Source organism: Argiope bruennichi, chromosome 3, assembly GCF_947563725.1.
Source record: "Argiope bruennichi chromosome 3, qqArgBrue1.1, whole genome shotgun sequence".
NCBI lineage: Eukaryota > Metazoa > Arthropoda > Arachnida > Araneae > Araneidae > Argiope > Argiope bruennichi.
In genome coordinates, this window is record NC_079153.1 from 49,717,600 (window position 1) to 49,738,856 (window position 21,257).

The following is a 21,257-nucleotide window of genomic DNA, read 5'->3' on the forward strand; positions in this document are numbered from 1 at the left end:
ATAATTGAATAATTTTCAAAATATTAATTATAAAATATCTATGGTATGGTAGAAACTGTCGCCTTAGTTTGCGGATAAATGACCAAAATAGGTGCTCCAAGTCCACATGAGAATGAAACATAATTCTCGGTTCTTCCACATTTCTTCTGATTTTAGTCATGATGGATATATATATAACATCAATGAAAAAGCGCCTGTAGTTTTGTCTAGAGACAAATGTCTAGAAATGTTTCTAGTTTTCTGAAATTAACTTCGCTACGCACATACAACGAAATTGCCGTCGGGAATATCAGAAAAGTGCCTCGAAACGAAACATCACTCGTGCTGCACTTACATTAATCAATTGGGAAATGTTTACCAACATATGGCATATACTAATTTACTGATGGTGTATTTTCAGAGAAATGAAGAATAGTTACATCGGGCATTTATATAAAAGCTTTATAAATAAACACTATTTGTAAAGTTTATTGTTTTACTTATCTTTTAATCAAATGTGCTCCCGTGTCTGGATGCGTAAGTAAGTACATTTAATAAATAATTCTTGTTCCTTATTAACTTTTGTCCACCTAGAGTTGGATTTCCGACAAGGCTGATTAGTCCGCTGCTAAACAGACAAGACTACTGGATTGAGTCGAAAAATAGTCGATAAAAAACTTTTACTAGCCTGGTTGCCAATAAATTTATAAAAATAGTCAAATTTTATGAAATGTAAAATTTTAGGATAATATTATTAAAAATTTTCAATTCAATTTATTTGTATAATATTAAAATTAATTGATCAGATTCCAATTTGTTTCATTACGTCCCTTTTTATTACTGTATTTAAAAACGCAAAGAATTTGTTTGGCTAATATTGAATGCAAACGTAGATGCCGCGCAATCAGGAATCATAATAATTGAAATAAAAAAAATAACCTAACATAAAACAATAACTTTTTAAAATTTAACTTAAAAATGTGTTGAAATGCGAACATAAATTATCACTTTATTAAAAGAAAGACCAGATAATGTACACTACCTAGGGCAATGAAAAGCGTATAACCGCATCGGCATTCACTCTCTATATATACAGCGATCATAAATGGAGTTATATAGCAAAGTACGAGAAACTGCGACAATGAAATCTCTTGCAAGATACTTAGATGCCAATCAGTAAAAACAATATGGAAAATCATGCTAATTTTTAAATGATGCAAAAATATATTAAAGGACGATATAAAGCTAAATTCTTAGTTTATTTTACCTTTATTAATGTCTAACATACTAATTTTCTTCTTATTTTTATTTAATTCAAATTTATTAAAATCCCTAATACTACCCAAATCCGACACCATCTAAAAGAGAATTCCAAAGCTCTAGCAGCATATTTGAATTTTGCAGAATTTTTAAATAGTGTTTCAGTTTGAATATGAAAAGAAAAAGAAAAACCTGCATCAAGTATTATAATTTTTAAAACAAGTATAAACAGTTTAATATAATTTAGAATGGTGTCTATATTAGTAATACTTTTTTAAATAAAAGAAAACTTTAAATACTCACAGTTTAAATATATTTTCTCAAAACTATCAAAAGATATTTGTAAATCATGGCAACATAAATTAAGAATCTTTATTTCTGGTACAGTTAGATATTATTTTTTTAAAATTTGTATTTCTTTCGACATATCATAAAGAATAAAAGCAGAAAAGAAAATAGATTTCGCAATTATTAATAATTACAATAACATTATTAAGTCAGTACTGACTGAACTAACTTTAAAATAAACTATAAATTAAAAATGTTTCAATTATTTGAATAAAAGCCTTTAGAAATAAATACGAAAATATTATTTCAATCTTATTAAAATTATAAAATTTATTTAAAAAACAGTTTTACATAAAAATGTTTCCTATGACTGTCTTACTAACCGAACTCTCTATTAAAAGCAATATTTCAAGCAAAAGTTTTCAAATTTCATATTTTTGTCGAATGTTTGGATATGGAATATAAACTTTCGCTATATACTTCTCATCAATGAAATCGAAATCATGATTCATTCAAGAAGCCATTGAACCACTCGAATTTTACTTATTAAAAAAGTATTTAAAAGATGGTTTTATATTTTATCATGTATTAATTGTTATATAAATTTCTATACCATTTATATATTTTATATAATTTTGGAAGTACCTAATTTGTATGAATTTGGACATCTTCATACACAATAGGTTCTTTTTTTTATTTAAATCAGAATATTTCACTTAAAAAATGCTAACATTTATTTTTAAATTATGCAAAATAAACCATGCTTAATATTATGCATGCAATGTGCTTATTATTTTGTTTCCATATATTCAGTGGCAATTCGAAACGAAAAATAACTGAAACGCAAATACAATTTTATATGCATCAATATTTTTCATTGAATATCAATGCTAAATAAAGTAAAATAAGTTTTAAGAAAAATGAATTTTGATAAAAGAAAGATGAATAAAATAATTACCTAAACAAGATTTTTAAAGAATTTAAATTGAGAATACAATAGAATTGCTAAAACAAAAAAGATCAATAACGTCATTTTTTACTTTTTCTGACGATTAATTACAATAGTAAAAGATAGATTCAATGTATTTTTCAATAGATTAAGTTTCATAAACTTCGATATTCTGAAGCGATTGCATCTTACGACATTTAACTAATCAAATTTTAAAAGACTTCAATTTAAAAAAGTAAAAATGGCTTTCTATGTAGTTTTGGAGGCCGAACTTATTCATTATTCATTATATAATCTAGCAGATTTCTCAATGTTTTATATCAACATTTTTTTCCGCCAAGCAAAAAGCATTTTGAGTATTATGAAATTGATTTATTTATAAGTTTCCGTTCGCGAATAAAAGTACACGAATGAAGTAGAAATGGCAAAGCATGAAGGTGATTAACTATAAAATTCTCATCAAAGAAATTGTTTTCATTAACTATCTTGTATTAAAAGACAACATATCTGGAAACATTTACATATTTGGAATCATCTTTTGTTTTTTCAAGTTGCAGAATTCAATTTTCGAACATTATAAATTAAATTAAACAATTAATATTAAGGATAATAACGGCATTACCATATAATATTTTGATTCAAGATTCCAATTTTAGACAAGACAGGACTACGGGACACATGTTTAAAACAAAAGTACGTGATAACGGTAATACTTTTTAAACTTAAAACAATTTTAGAAAGAATTGTCTAAAACATCAAAATATAAACACATTGAATGTTTTTAAACATTTATTAAGAGACATGACCCATTCAATAGAAGTTCATATTTTGTACCCAAAAGACATTGAGTATAATTTGATAAGGCTGGGACAGTAACAAAAACCATCACGCAGTACGATAATTTATGATATAATGATTAATGGTTCAGGCAGAAAAGCCCTTATTATCACAAGACCTTAATGCCCGCTCACCATTAACGACAGTAAATAAAATATGCAACTACGATTCAGAATTATTTTTTTCGATTTGTTATCCCTGTCATACGTTATGTTTGTAATCCCTGACAAGAAAATTTAAAAAAGAAAAATAAATACTAGAGCAACCCTAGCAATCATCAACGGATTATAATGTTATAATTCTGTTGAGAATAAAAGTAATCCTTCTAGAGCAAATCTATGCAAGAAGTGTTTACACCTGACATGTAGCAATTGATTAATTAAAGAGTCTTAGAACTCAGAAGAAACAGAAAAAAAAGCGTTTGAAGACTGGTTGCATGAAAGATTTTTTTATGTTTGGACAAAACAAAACTAATAAACCTATGGTTATAACACAAATATTTAATAAACAGTTTAACGCTGAACTGACACTGAGCATAAGATCTGTTCAAATGTATTTTAGTTTGACTGCATACATGACATCTCTGAAATTATAACAAAGGCTGAACACCTGGAATCGGGAAAAATATTGGTATCATAATAGAGAGTGAAAATGATCAGCAACTCTAATAAGGCATGGTAAGAGCTAATGATAAATGGTTTGTACAAACTACACGGGCTCAGCAGTCCCAAACATCCCAAGTCAAAAAAACAAGAAATTAAATTTATTAAATCCAGTGAAAGTTGATTTAAAGTATCAGTCAGATATTGCTATGAAAAAAAAGATTGTCTTCTGAAAAAAAAATGGAGACATGAAAAATCGATTCTCACATTTGCTGTTACCGATTCTGAAGAAAAGGAAAAGATGACAAAATAAAGGCTCTAGAATAGCAATTCATTAAGGAACGGAGGTTAGAGAATCACTAAAAATATAATGTTTTAAATCTAATTTAAGAGAAAAAGTAAGTATTTCCGGGCAAACCTTTGATTTTTTATCAATTAAAGAAATAACAGAAGATAAAAATACAAGAATAGAAAGTATTATTATAATTATGTATAAATAAATATAGTAAAAAATAGATAATAATTTAAATATTTTGATTATCCGGAACGAATGAATGGCATTCCCAAGAAAAGTATATAGTTAATAGATCTCTTGTTAACAAACAATTAGAATAACAAACATGGCCTCTGAAAAAACGATGTTCGCTTGCCGATCATTTCATTGAAAAAGATTCTAATAAGACTTCAAGATTAGACATACATTATATTACCGTGGTCATACATATATTATTACCACCCTTTAATTCATAGTGTTGAAAATGAAGTTTAAATCAACAGTTCTTAATAAGTTCATTGTTTTTAAAACGAACACCAGTTTTGCTATTGTTTGATGGTTGAAGTTTGATTTGAAGAAAGTTGCAGGGTAAAAATAAGCTCTAGAAAAAAACAAAAACAATCAAGCAAGCGGAATTGGCATAAAACATCTGTGATGTTCAAAACGCTGTTATGGCAAGAAAATTTTTAGAAAGAAATAATGACTGATGAAATAACTTGAATCTTGATCTTCGCATGATTTAAATCTAATCTTGATAACCTTTGAATGCGTAAAAGGTATTTTACGTATAATATAAATTTTGCACACATAATAAATTTCGTGTTTATAAAACCAGTTATAAAATTACAGACAGGACTTAAGGAATTTAATTTCTGACTTATATATTATAATTCAGAAATTAAGTTATAATTATCTTCAGAGGAATAAATTAAAATTCGGACTTAAGGAAATAGTACCCCAGGTATTGATTCTGTTTTAATTCCTTACCAAAGCATAAATACTATCTATATCTGTCCTTCATATTTATAGTTTGGTTTCACTATTTTATATTCACTAAGACTGATTTGCATTTGTAAAGATTAGTTGCCTTCTTATTTTTCTATTAATTAAAACTACTCTTTTCCAATAGTTAATGTAATTAACGTGATATTCATCTCAGTAATTTCCATTTCTAGTATAGTGTATTATTTTAGAGAAAAAATTTTAGCATGTAAACTTGAGATAAAGTATGCATTAGAAATTTTCAAATGAATTTCCTAAAGTTTAGATCTTTATCGCTTGCTATAGGCTTGAATTTTTCTCACCGATATTTACATCCATTACATCCATTCTTTAATTAATTCTGAAAAGAAATTCTTATAAGTTTATATTAAAAGACAATTAACTTTTATTAACGAGCCTAAAAATTAATATTTTTGATAAAGGCTATCAAAAAAGTTTATTAAAAAGTAAAATAAAAAGGTTCAATTATATTTTATCTAAGATTCAAGAATGCAAAATTACTTAAGATAAACAGCAACTAAGTCAACTAATAGAAAGTAATAATTCGATGCTATTTAATATTTCGAAAATATTTTTAAACTCGCAGACGATATTTTGTAAGTAAAGAATACGACATACTTTTTTCGCGAATGGTACTTTAAAAACTCGTAACGAATTATTAATGTAAAAACACGTTGCGTGCAAAATCTGTGAAGAGAGGAACATCAAAATCAAAGCAATATTTATTTTTTAAGACATCGACATCTCCTATGAAATTTCACACAAACAAAAGAAGGATAAAAAAAATGTGCTTCATTTTCTTTCGTGTCTTGTTTTAAAATGTTGTAGTTTTAGACTTCACAAAAGGATTTGTACAGCATACACGATCGAGTTAAATTGTTCTAACAGTTTCCTCTTTGCTCAACGATGTAGAACGACCTTGACGTTGAATATGTAATATGCCAAAATTCAATGAATAATATATCATTTCTTTCTATTTACATTAGAATTCAGCAAGGAAAAAATGTTTTCGACGGTGGAAAAAAATATCAAATTGGGGACTGATTCTTTTATTCAATGTGTCATATGATATTTTATCAGTGATTACATATAAATACTCAAAAGGAAAAGCAGAAGTTTGTAAACTAAATGACTGTATTCATTTCATTTTACATGATTATTAAAAAAATTCAATAATAAAATTTTCCAGAGAAGTTAATAGAGTATTAATTTTAATACTGATTCGCCGATTATGCGAATAATGGGTAATGATATTAAAAGTATGAAATTGACGGACTGTAAATGATATAAAATTTCAAATTGCATCCATTTATTTCGAAATAATTTGTATTGCTTAACACCATTCTAAAAATTTGCTAACATTTAATCGTTAGTTAAATAGTCTGAGAACCGAAATAATAATAATATAAATTCTCAGGATTATTTATATTGCCAAAAATTACTAAAAATAAAAAAAAATTCTCATATAATAAAAATATAAATAAATAAAAATATAATAATAATTCGTACGTCATTCGTATAATCATAATAAGAACACATATTTTGCAATTGCAAAACACTAATTTCATTTTTTTCAACTAGCATCTATAGTTGACAGTTAATTAAGTTCATAATTAAAAGTAGAAGTTAATCAATTAAACGACCATCAAATTATTCCTATTGTCCTCAAGTAAAAATACATATAAAATTTTATTTATGTCGCATTAATTTTCTTTTCGTACTAAAGTATTCTTAAATCTTCAGTTAAGATAGTTAAATATATATAATTATTCCATATAAATTTAAGAAATGCATAAATTGGTATTTGTTTATAATGAAGCACTAAAGAGCAGCAATTCAGTTTTTAAAAAGTTACCTTTCTCTAAGAAATTCATTGATTTTATAAAAGTTCCATTCGCGTTGCCAAAATTAATCAAAATTCGGAATTGAAAGGTTGAAATAGTGTTAATTAATTATCAAAAACACCAGTGAAAATCAATTAAGAGTTGTTCAATAAATTTATATTTTCAATAAAATTGCAGATTAGCAATCATTGAATATTTGAAGTCATAAAATATTGCAAAATAATATTAATGTTTTTTAAATAAATCATATGCAAACACAAAAATTACTTTGAAGAACAATAAAAATAATTTGGAGTGAGGAAACTATAAAAGCATTAAAGAAAAAAATGGTGCTTATTCTAAGAGGAGGACATTTTTTTTTCAGACGAACACATGAGGAATTCTTTACACCGGCAAAATAAATCAATACATAGATGCAGAAAAACTGCAAATTATGAATAAATAGTTTTTAAAATTATTAATTAAAAGATTTTAAAAGAAACTGAAAATTAATAATAAAAATGAAATTCTTAATTAATAATAAGAAATGTATGAAAATATTAATACAAAATTGAAGAATTAGTGTAATATGGTACCACTTAGACATATTAAAAAAAGCAAAATATTAAAATATTTATATATAAATTAAATTACAAAATAAAAGCTTTATAAATGATAGATAAATTATGCAAAAAGCTCCTTACAAGAAAAATGTATACTAGCAAAAGGAAATGTTTCTCTTTAATAAGAACATCTTTTAAAAAGAAAAAAAATCAGGTATTCAGAATGAAAAACATCACACACCTCAATATAAAAGAGAGAACTAATGTGTTTTCAAAACTTACTTTAACAGTCAGCCGAAAGATAACGGTAATATCCAAACAACAAGCAAAAATTAGTCAGTGTCAAAAACTGTACGCTTATCCGAATGAAGCAAGAGCGCACAATAATACGGGATAACTTGTTTACATTCCATCACGATGCACACGATGAGCCGCGGGTTGGAACAACTGGAACACTTCTCGCCAAAGAAGGTAGCCAAACTCGCCAAGTAGTGCCGGGAAATTATGACATGAATCATTCGTTTCGCCAGATGAAGTAAAACTCTTTTTTACAACAGGGGCATTTCTTCAGTAAATGATGTTCCACTTGAGCTTATTGATTAACGGTTGATTTCATTTTCATAGCATTTAAAATACAGTAAGAAAAAAGAAATTTATTGAAACTTATGTGAGTCGAAAAACTTTTAGGAATTTTATTAGCAGACGATTCATACATGGACGGAACAGAAACATTATTTCAAGAATCTTGATTTAAAATTTAGCTGATAGATCTATAATTAGATTTTTAAGGCAAACGAAATTTTGAACAATGATTGAAAATAGATGTTTGAATTTAAAAATTATTAATGTGACAAAAGTTTATAATTGAAAACTTCATTTTATATTTTAGGAGAAAAAAAAGAAATTTTATTTTACTTAAATGATACTTAGGTTGCATACGTAAAACTATATATTCCAGAAATTAAAGAAAAATCAAGCAAAAAAAAAAAAATTGGAAACGTTCCATTCTCCGAATAGTGCTTCACCCCGTCTTCCTTTTTTCGCACATTTGTAACAGTTATTGTCGCATTACAATAACAACAAAAAATCGTTTCATTTTTTTAAAGCATATTTTATGTGCAGTTTTATTTTTTTATGATGTATGTTTTATTGCTTAGGTATGTTAAGCAGTTTCTATCTTATGCACATGATGCAAAGTCTCACACGCCAGATCGGATTATCAAATAGGAAAAATAGTTGCCTATGATGCCTATAGTTTTGAGCAGGTGCGAAATTTCCGAGATTTCTTTATGGTACATCTAGTTGCTTTACAAAGACCGTATAAATGAATTAATTCATTTTAAAATAAAGTATTGTTAAAATTTCAGAACAGTAATCTTAGAATTTTTTTTTTTTTAATGTTCTTGAAATTATTTTCCTTTTACGTTCACTGACTGATTCCTAAGTAAACAGACTCGACTAACATTCTCTACTAACATAAAATAAAAGCTACAAAAATAAGGTTTATCATTTTTATATACGAAGAAAATTATTGACAATGGGTTAGTGTCAATTTTTGGAGACAATCGTTTAATTGTCTCTGAAACTCTGGTGACAGCGATTAACAGATACTTTCCAATAGTCACAGTCGCGAAAGGGAGGTGGAAAAAGAATACCGACCCTAAAAGATTTGTTCAGGAATAATTCAATACTTTTAGATCGAGCAAATTTCAAAATTCTGATTGGAAAAATGTTTTAAACATTTGCTAAGATCAAGACAAATAATTACGAAACATTTAGCATTCATTCTCCAATTCAAACAGCAGAGCGCCGTTAAAAGATAGTACTTATTTTGAACCTGTTGTGAAAGATGTAAATTTATTATTTCTATACTTTCTAATCTGCACATGATGTACAAACTATTCATAGAAACATTAATAGTTTTAACTAATCGAAGAAAATTTTGCAAATGCAAATTATCAGCTTATTTTAGATATCATAGATAAACTGAAAAAAAAAAAAAGATTTTCAAAAGTTCAGACGAGAAATAAGAATTTTTTTCCCCATTTAAATGTAGTAAAATTCAAATTGAATTGAATTTCGAAGCAGAATTTTTTAAACATTGGAATCAATAATTTTATAACAATTTTGATATTTTGGAATATAATAATTTTATTCTTCTCTTCAAAATTAGTATAATAATGACTGAAATTTGAAAGTCAGGTATTTAATACATATTATATGTTTCTTCTACTATATCGTGCTCGAAATTCTATAACAATTTATTTTGAAAACAAATATTTTAGAGAAATTCAGGGTTATTTGCATACTTAAGACAGGTTCCTTTTAGCAGAATAAAACGCTATTACGCAAATAAAATTAACGTGAAATGCATGGTTTTTAATTATGTTCTTCAAAGTTTCTTTAAAGAACATAGAGTTTTGTTGTTCTATAAATTATAAGTTACTTTTTTTAAAAAAATAATAACTAAAATAAAAATGTATTGAAGCTTTTTTTTAGTTTTCCTCTGTATATTACAAGTATAGTTAATTTTAAATATCTCATGTAATAAATTAAATATTAATAGTTAAATATTCTATAAAAATTCTAATATCCTATATTTTATTTTGTCTTTGAATATCTCTCTTCTCTCCCGATACAAAGAACTTGTAGATTTTAGTACTGTATGCTAAAGTTTTTCTATATAAAATTTTAAAAAAGTATGCTTCTTTTACGATTCAAATGAAAAAATTCACAATGTGCTGGAAAATACAAAACACTGAAATTGGTTTAGTTTAGTTCATTAGATTCTCGTTTTAGAAATATCAGGATTATTTTAGAAAGATCAAATGACATATGTACCGGCATCCTATTTTTTAATTTCATTTAATTGATCGCATTTATAGCTAATGCATAAAACAATCCTTTAAATATATTTTCATAGCATAGAATATTATTTCTAGCAAATTAATTTGTTCATAAAATCTAACGCAGCTATTTTTCGCCAAAGCTAGAACCTACTTTAGAAATTCAGTGATATCGAAATTCGATCGTTATTAAATCAAAATTTCATTGATAATTTTATTGCAATTGCTACTTTCTTTTATATCAATTTGAAATATATTGACAGCTTTGTTCTAAAATAAAGATCTCTCTATATTTTTTAAAAAAATTGTATAAATTATTTCTGAAAAATGTTCATGTTTTTTAATCAAAGTTCGTTGAATTTGTATTTAGAAAAATTTAAAAAGTTAATAATCGAGGCTATTTATTTCTAATTTTTCCTGAGTATTTGATTTTTTTGCCGATTTTCGATTAAATTTCGAATCTGGTTTATTTTTATTCATTTGTGCACGTAAAGTAAAAATATTTGTGAAGATAAATTTGAATGGAAAATAAATTTTACATTTATGAATTGAAATGAGAAAATTGAAAATTATTACAATATTTTGAGTTTTTTTTTTATATAAAATAATAAAGCGTTGACATATAATAATCGACATTTTAAATAAAAATAAATTATAATAAATCGAATAATAAATGACATTTTAAATAGAAATAAATTATAATAAATTGAATAATAATCGACATTTTAACTATAAATCTTTTACCTTCATTCTAAGTCAATCCAATATTAAATAATAAAACTTGCTTGTAGGAGTTGAAGGAGCATTTGGCAATAGAACAGTTTCAATTATAAGAATTTCTGACGTTTTCCAAAACCTTGCAGATCTCTATTACGGTATCGATAAATGTGCAATTTAGTTTCCGATAAGGCACAAAGAATTTATTAAAAGTAACAACGAAAATCATTATTTTTTCATTTACAAAACAATAACAAAATTTTCGTGTGCATTATTAATCGTTTTCTATAACTTATTATCAAAGATATATCCGCTTGATATATTGATGTTTCTTTAAACACCAAAAGAATATCGCATTTTAGACAAATGGTAGCTGAATGCTTCTAGAAAATACAACAGAAAGGCCTGGAATTGCAAAATCTATATCTACCTGAAGCAATCAAATCAAACAGCAGCAAACGATGCTTTCTATTTTTCTTTTTTCCTGACGTCAAAGATTCTAGCTGATGACAAGGTGGTGGTTAGAAAGTAGACTTCCTTATCGATTTGAAAGACTCCATTTTAGAAACTATGATGCGGTTACATTACAAAATAAGTAGAGTATGATTAGTTTTACAAAACAACCGTTGCCACTTCCGAAAGCAATGTTTTGTAAGATACGCTACTCATTCGTAGATTCATTAACTAAGAGCAGATACATGAGTAGTATAATAATATATACATAAAAAAGTTTTTAAAAAATTAACCATATTATATATACATATTCCCATTTCAACACATCAATAAATAATATGTTGATTAAATTGAAAATATGTTTAAATATGAAACTAATTAATCAGTCTAATTAAGTAAAAGAAGTAATTAAGAAACTAATTAAATAAAGAACTCATAATACGAATTGCTTGAGATCACAAAATGCGAATTCTTTAATACCTAAAATTGGCTGAATATCAAATCTTATATTATTAATTTTAAAAAATACGAAATAAATTTAGTATATTTAATATTCCGAAAACCATTATAAAAAGGACCAATAATATCGGAAACTACTTAAAGGTGATTTATTTCAACATGATTCCGCAACAGAAATTGGTTTCTTCTGATAAATGCTTTTCAAATGTATGAAATGATTTTTTCTAAATATAAAATGCCTATGAAACCTCGCATGCAAGGATAAAACACTGAAATAATTTGTATATTAAGAGCAAGATAACTGAAAATCGAAATACTGAACAACTCGTTAACAAATGAGCCACGCATAGTATACAAATCAGCAAATCGAATCAAAAGACAATTGTTATCCAGCACGGAACATGAAACTGGGCGGTGAAACTCTTTTAGGGGCAAACATTAGCATCTCTGAAACAAAACTGGCATTTAGGACAGATCTCTGACGGCCACTTGATATGATGAGGTCTAACTGACACTTGTTGAGCAACATTCCGAAGTAGGAAATTCGCTCTCTTCGACCAGCAATCCTGAAAGATCAGTAGAGGCAGTTGCACTCTGAAGATGAAGAGGCAAACCATATGGAGTGAAAATTAAGATTTCGGAAGGAATTGAATACTCTATGAAAAAAATAATTCAATTGCAAAAATTCTTAATCTCAAAAACATAAAAACCAAAAAAATTTCGGCAAGTTCATGGTTTAAGAAATATGAATTAGAGCAATCCTTATAAAAACACAATGGTTTAGAAACTGTAGTTATTACCTTAGCTTAATATTTTCAGTTTTAATGATATTTAATCATAATAAAAAATTAAAAGATGCCATCTCTTTTAATTTAAGTACTATGATGAAATAAAAATATTACATTGTTTTGTTGGATTTAGAACCATCAAATTTATGACAAACATACTTTAAGAATGCGCGTTTCAAAGAGATCTTTAGAAAATAATAAACAGAAATGTAATTAATTAAATATAAAGTACAACTTGTTGAAACAAGTAGTTGTCAGAGATAACTTCTGAATATATTACAGGAAAATGGTTTTTACACTACCTTCAAAATTAAGTGAAAAAAAATCAGTGATGAAATTTTGCTGCATGCAGTTTTTTCCTTAAGATTGACATTCTATTTTAAAAACTTTTATATAGAAGTTTAAACAATACTTTCCATTGTAATATTTATTTTTATTTTACTTCATTTTTTAAAATTTCTAATACATAATAAACGAATGTATGAAAAGAATCTTCACAACATTAATTTTTAAAAGAAACATCACATTTTAAGAAATATGAATTAGTAAAATCCTTATAAAAGCAATGGTATAGAAAGTGTGGTTACTAGTTTAGTTTTGAATTTTTAATTTTAATGATATTTTGTCGTAATAAAAAATTAAATTATGCTATTTCTATTCATTTAAACAACTATGATGACATTCAAATATTACATTCATTGCTTTTAATTACATTTTAATTCAATATGTTCAAGTTTTTAAAAAGATTTCTAATACATAAAAATTGAATATATAAAAATATATTCAAACGAACTTCTGTATTAATTTTGTGCATATTTTTGTTGGTGTGTTTGTAATTTTGAAAATAAATAATAACAAATAAATAAATTGAAATTCCTATTCATAAATAAGTTATATTATGTAAATACTATAAATCATTACATAAAAGATAGGAAATAAAAATAATAAACTTTCTTTAATTTTTCTAGCTAACAAAAAATAAGAAATTGTTCATGACATTTCGCAATTTTATTTAAACTTCATTCTGCGGCTTTTGTGATATTCATAACAAGTATTTATCTATCATCTCAGTGATTGATGAATTAAATGAAATATTTGTGCCTGATTTCTTTTCAATGCATTTCAAATACTGTAAAATAATAAAAATGCGACGCATGCAACGATAAAAATTAACAAAAAGCACTCATCTTCGCCTTTGGAGCGTATTCAAGCATAATTAGAGATGCCAATACAACAAAACAGATCAAAATAATCTCTATATAGAGTGGTACAGAGTACCACTGAAGCTGTTGTCCGAATTAAAATTTATCTATGAATATCAAATTATAGAAACATTTATCTTTTCAAAAAATCATAAAAATATTATTGTATTACTTATCTTATTTATCTTAGGTTTCCCATATTTATTTTCTCTTGGCTATTAACAGGTAATTTAAGAGAAAGTCAATTTAAATGTTTTCCTTAACGAAATAATTAAACCACTTTTTCCTAAAAAAATAAAGTTTTGACAGATGAAAAATAAGAAAACATGAATATATTCATGAATTTTGCACTTTATACAAAAACGAATAACCGAAATGTGAAAATTTTTCTATTCGTAGTTTGAACTGAAATTTTTATTTAATTCTAACTACATTATTTTAGATAATTCTTTTCTAAACAATATATTTTTATTCAAGCTTTATCCATATTTTCTCTATTTTAACTTTTTCCCGCAATTTCCCCCTTTATTTCCGTTTTTCACAACTATTTTTATATAAATATCAAAATAATTATTTCGGAGAAAAGCACTTGTTTTCATCAAAAATTCGTAATTTTGCTTCAAAATCAGTAAATGACAATCGAACAATGAGAAATAATGAAATGACCACAATAAGTCTTGAGCAAATATATGCAAGTGAAGAGCAAATCGTTTAGTACTTTAGTCCCGTTGCTAAACCCAAATGAATCTAAAAAAAACACTTAAGTGAATTTAAATGAAAACGATTGTTTTAAATCAAATATAGTAGTATCACTATAAATGTAAGAATAAATGCGTAAATCTTGAGTGCGCATTTATGAACATATACAAAATAACTACTTCATTTGTATTAAAGAAGAGACATGCAACTTTTGTATATGGTGTTCCAAAATGACTGTTATACACCGTCTATAATGAGACATTGCGAGACTATTCAATTTTACAAACACAAAACGAAGAGATGCTCAACAACCAAACTGATAAATTTTAAGACATCAAAACGAAATATAATTATTAAGACATATATGAATTCGGCATTATTCGTTAATCATTTAAAAAACTATGTTAACAACCAGTCTTTATTATACTAGCTAAAGAGTGTCCCAAAATGAACGCAAGATTTGAATTTGTTACCATTCGTGCAATAAAGTGTTGGCAACCTTATTAAAAAAATCCTTTAACAGCTGATAGCTTAGAGTTAGTAAAATGGAGGGTTACATGATAAAACAGCTTGCTTGACGTTAAACAATAGTTCAAAATTAATTAAAGTCTGGCAGCAAAAGTTCGAAAATGTGAGAATTGGCCCTCTAGATCGTGTGATTTAACGCCATATGATTTCTTTTCATGAGGTTATTTGAAATCAGAGATCTGTGCCAATAAGCTCGCAAGCACTCGAGCATTGAAAGAAGGAATTCAACGCTGCATCAATGAAATTCAGCCATATTTATGCAAAATGGCCATGGAAAAATTCGACAAAAGAGTGAGTATGTGCCAGCACAGCCGTGGAGGCCGTTTGCCCTATGTGTTATTCTATACATAACCCTATCCTGTGTACTTACTCAATAAAAATATAACAATTTAAAGAGGAAAAAAAAAGCGTATTTGTTATTTGATTCAAATCTTGCATTAACACGTTGTTCCATCTTGTAACGCTCCATTTTACTAATTCTAAACTATCAGCCGTCAAATGACTTTTTTAATAAGGTTGCCAACATTTTACTGCACGGATGGTGGCAAATTCAAATCTTGCGTTAATTTTGGGACAGCCTTTAATTAGAATCGACCGCTGCCTGTCTTTTACCCTGTTTTATTGACTGAGAGCGGGTATCATTAGCTTTTCGATGAATTATCTGCATTAAATAAAATGAGATACGGGATGATCGGTTTAATAGTATTTCATAATATGAAGGAAGCCTATAAGCTCAATGCTGTTGGGCCAATATTGGAAATGCGCAAATTTCTGATGGATTTTGAATGAATATATACGTATCTTTACATAATTTACAAAAATTGACATATGTTTAAAATCGTCATCAAGCCACGAATTAGAAATACTTTTTGTAAAATTATATTTAATAAAAAATATTTTTTCGGTCACAAAGTTCTCGCTTAGTCCATGAAATTTTTTTTAGAAAAAAAATGTACTATTAAAGCTGGAAGAATTTAATGCGCTAAGAATGAAATGGTCGCTATAGATTCGGTTTATAAAATGCGGTTTAAAGGTTTGGGAATCATTCAATTGAAATATAAAATGACAAGTAGATAAGAATTCAAAAGAGATATCTAGATAAAAATAAAAATCTATTCATTAGTATATTAAGAATAAAAAAAAACTGTTTAAAAGTGATAATTACTGTTAATCCTAAAGATAATAACTTTCACATTTAAAGCTTTGCATTAACAACGAGTTTTTTTTCAGTCTCAAAAAAAAGTTATTTTTTGACTAAGAGTATTCATAGTGTGCTTTTTTTTTCCTTTTTGAAATAGAGAAGTTTCCTCATTGTTCCGTCATTTTAAAAACTTCAAAGCAACACGATTTAATGACCCGACAGAAATCTCATGCAATTGGCTTATATTAAAGCCATCAAGCTGAATAAGATTAATGAGATATCTTAATATATTCAGTGATTTTTATTTTCAATAATTTCTATTTTTTCATTTTGATTTTTAAGATTATAAATGTTTTAGAAGTCATATTTCTAAAACATTTATCATTTTATTATTAGATCTAGTAAATCGTTAGATTCACAACGAAGACCGAATTTACGAAATTATTGTTCTTCAATGCCCTACAATAATTAATGCAGAAACAATTGGTTTTCGTTATTATATTGCGAAGAACATAATTCTCATCTGTATGCTTCTAAAAATGTCTGAGTACGTGGAATTCAGGGCCTTGCCAAAGATTGACAAATTTAAACGGTTAAGTGTGTGTGTGTGTGTGCGTGCGTGCGTTTACTCTGTTAATATATAGAAATTCAGATAAAATATTAAAATACATATTTAATGCACTCTCTGTTCTTAATTTTTAGAAAAAAATTTAATTATTTATTTTATTTATTTATTTATTTATTTGTTACTACGAATGCTTTCAGCTTACCAAAAGTGGAATAATTTGCATCTTTTAAAGTTGGCTAACACAACATAGTTAATGTTGCTAATTATGGGGATTAGTCATGTGTTTTCTGGAGGCGGTTAATAGAGATAATATCAAAAACTTATAAAAATAAAGAAAACAAATACGCATGTATGTGGGTGAAGCCGAAATTTTATTTTTTGAGTGAACCAGCTATTGCAAATTCTGACTATTGTAAGGAAAAGCATATTTTTTTGAACAGAGAGTCTTTTCATTGATGCTCTAAGAAGCAAGTACCAGAGATGCCGTCGCCAAGTCAGAAGATGCAGAGAAATAAGATTCAGTCTTGTATGTTCTTATAGACCACAAGATTAACCAGAAGCAAGTGTCAGAGCTATGTCGCTACAGTTTACGACATCAGTTTATTCAATAATACCAACGTCAGATGCTGGTCTTGGATGTTCTTTCATTCTTCAAATTAGATGTCCACCAGAAGTTCTACTAAATAGTCAAAGTCCGGGATGCCTCACAGAGGCAGAAGTCAAAATCGGTTCGGCCTTAAAGTGTAGGCTCAAATGTCATAGTCCGTGGTGCCTTCATAAGGCTTTACACAGTCACAGTTGGAAAAGTATCTTCACAGTATCAGAAGAAACTAATTATCTTCACATAAAAATAAAGTCCGCAGTGATATATAAACAAAACAATAAAAATAGTGTCCGCAGTGATAATATATATACAAACAAAATAAATAAAAATAAACACTATATACAATATTTACAGGAGTATTTACAAAATACTCAAAAAACGACGAGGAGATACCAGAGTAGATTGTCTCGAGGATGATTTTCTATTGGCTTCTATTCTTTTTTCTCAACAATAAGGAAATATTCGGAGAATTCTTGATATTACTATTACACGAGGTGAGCAGATTTTCTTGCAGTTTATGCCCAGATGTTTTTCGGTGGTTTTAATTGTAACTGTCTCTTTATAATGGAGTTTCAATCATAAAATGTTCCAAAAAGTTTATATTGTGCGTGCCGTTCAGCTGAAAATTTTAAGAAAATGCGGAAGAGTCTGAACTATTTGTCCAGAAAGCTGTTTTGTTTAATGTTCATCTGGTACATATATCGCAAGTATGGCACATGTATTTGCCGGAAAATCATCATAATCATTTCAGTATCAATGTTCAGATTGAGTAAATATTTTTTTGCAAAATGTTTGGCAAGAAGCAATACAAGTTCAAATACAGGTTTCGTTTCCTCAGTCGTTGAAATCGAAACGTCCTTCACCTCAATAATCTCAATAAATTCAGTTCCTGTTTGCAAAGCTACATCTTGACTCTTTTTGCGTTCAGAGTCCAAGTTGCTCAAAATCACGAGAAAAGCCACATATGGAAAAAGGTGGAGACAGTACCAAAAGTTAAAATTGCAGAATATTTCAAACAAGCTCCACAACCAGGAGAGCAAAACGCAAACAGTAATTACTATCTCCTTCGTCATTTTGAATTACAGTTTTTTTAACCACAAATACTTTGAAAAATCAAACGTTGATTTGCAGTCGAAATAAAGCTCACCGTCAGTCAAGAAAAGCAAGCAAAGAATGAGTTCAACACATTATTATTAATATTGTTACACCTTTGCAATATTGTTACAACAGTTAATTATTATTTAGATATTGTTGCCTTTTATTGAAATAAGTTACAAACACTATTTAAACTTAATTATACATTATTGTTCAAAGTAACAATTAAGGTTCATCTATTAAAGTTGTACGAATTATTGCAATTGTAATATTATTATGATTAAGGTTTTTTTATATAAGTAATTTTTTTTAATGTTGCTTCTAAAAATCAACATTTCTTGCTCCTTTTTTTAAATAAATATATATAGTAAATCCTACAGAAAGATTTATATCCTCCATTAACAAATTCCTTTTATCTGAACTTTTCATTGTTTCACACTTGAAACATCCGATTCTTCAGAAGTAAACAATTTCAAAATTCTGTCTTACTCCAAAACAGTTTTAGGTAAAATAACAAATGCATGGCAAACGAGAAACAAATGAATTAAATTCAACCTGTAGTAAAACATATAATCTCGATTTTATAGCGTTTACGTTAAACTTTTACAACTTACTAGTTATCTTCAACGGTCAGCTCTTCACTAATCATGTTAATAAGATTTGCGATGTATCTAAAGAATGGAAAGTAAAAGGGGACTAGCAGCCATTGATGACTTATTTAAATATCACGATTTTTAAAATGAAAAAAATAGATATCTGGCACTGCGGTAATGTCTAGATAATTTTGTTGTGGTTTTCGTTGGTATAGAATAAAATAAAATTGTCGGGATCAGTCGTCGTTTTATTTTGCAATCGATCTTGAAAATGGAAGGCAGATGCTTATCATCATTAATAACACACTTAAACATCATAAGCATAGACGAATGTTAGTGTGATATAATAATAGTGTGTGAGTGTGTGTGTGTATGTGTGTGTGTGTGTGTGTGTGTGTGTGTGTGTGTGTGTGTGTGTGTGTGTGTGTGTGTGTGTGTGTGTGTGTGTGTGTGTGTGTGTGTGTGTGTGTGTGTGTGTGTGTGTGTGTGTGTGTGTGTGTAAGGGGGAGAGTAACAGCTTCATTAGAAAGCTGAGAAAGTTTCGAGGAGAACCATTGGTTAAAAGTTTGAACAGTAAAATTTATATTAATTTTATTAAATACATGTCTTTGGAGAACAAGGTACGAAAAAGAAGGTGCTAAGTTTTATAACAACTTTTCAAAATTTTAAAAAACCCCGCTGAATATCTGGCGCAAATAAGACGATCTTATATAATACTACATACACCGATAGAATTGAATGAGTACAAAAAATTATCAATTTCATATTTCACCAGTTAAACGGCATCTCCTAGGACAAAATCTGTCCTAGCTTCCAGAGCAATCAGCATCAACACACTATCATATATCTCAGACATTATTAATAATGAAAAATGTGTTTGTAAACTAATTTAAAACAAATAATGTAGCATTGATCTAAAGCTAATAATATAACCGGCAGAATTAATGAATACAACTTTTAAAAACCATTAATCTAACAATTTTCAAAGAAATAGTTTTTTTTTGGAGCAAAATTAAAGATTCAACTGAAAATCGTTTTTGGACTTTTAGTTAAGTACACGGCCAGCATCCTGGCATAGGGGTATCGCGTCTTTCCCGTGATCTTGGCGTCCCGGGTTCGAGTCCCAGTTCGGGCATGGCGGATCTTCTTCTGTGCTCTATCTGTGAGGTGTGTGAATGTGCCCTCCTGTAAAAAGAGGTTGTGCAAGCGAATGTGAAGCATGAAATAGCTAACTCTTGACCCTAGTTGACGCTTCTGAAAAAACAAGAGACGCTCACTCGGCTTAAATCGCTGAAAGATAACTGTCAGCGGGATTGTAAAATGCTATAACTCACAACAGTTAGGTACATTCACGATTATTATTTTTGCCCTGATTTTGCAAAATTAGTTTCTGTTGGTATTTTACCATCAAGTGAAAGGAAATTTTAAATAGCTAAGTAATAATCGAATATATAATTTTTGATTTTATCATGGCACAGAAGATATAAAATTTGCATTATCTTAATCTTCAGACATAAATCTTTTAGTGCTTATCTTACTGTACTTAAAACTCAAAAATGGCATTGAAATTTCCTTTTTAACAATAATTTCTCATCGTTAGCTTTTTTCGCACTAATGCTTTAAGGTGTTTTTGAAAGATATTTTTATCGATTTCCATCAGTAAAAGTTATATCAACTACTTTAATTAAAGAAAAAAAAAGTTATCAAAAATTAGGTAAACGTTAACCTTTGTTTATACTTAGGATATTGATACAGTATAATAAAATTTGGCATTAGAGCTATGAAACTCCACATTACAATCAGCTAAACAAAACGCAGAGAATTTACAAAAATCTATTCAAAATTTTTAAATATTAAAATAGAACACAATGCTTTTAAACAGATTTTTAAACTGCAAGTGTGCAGGTCGTGAACCAGTGTTTGGCCGTCGCGACAAGATCTTAAATGCGTATGTATATATCCACAATTTACAAGAATGTGGTAAGGG

General features: G+C 27.6%; 1 protein-coding gene across 6 annotated transcripts in view; it reads right to left on the minus strand.

Annotated features, from left to right (window-relative positions):
* The window catches only part of LOC129963793 (cytokine receptor-like), a 237,786-nt gene that overhangs the window by 73,108 nt on the left and 143,421 nt on the right, over positions 1-21,257 (minus strand). The window contains exon 1 of one of the 6 annotated variants that reach the window (XM_056078352.1): positions 11,168-11,399. The exons of 4 other annotated variants lie outside the window; for them this stretch is intronic. The gene's annotated coding sequence lies outside the window, so the exon portion shown is untranslated. Of the gene's footprint in view, positions 1-7,859; positions 7,966-11,167; positions 11,400-21,257 lie in introns of those variants that run through there. One more of the 6 variants, XM_056078350.1, reaches the window with a different exon arrangement.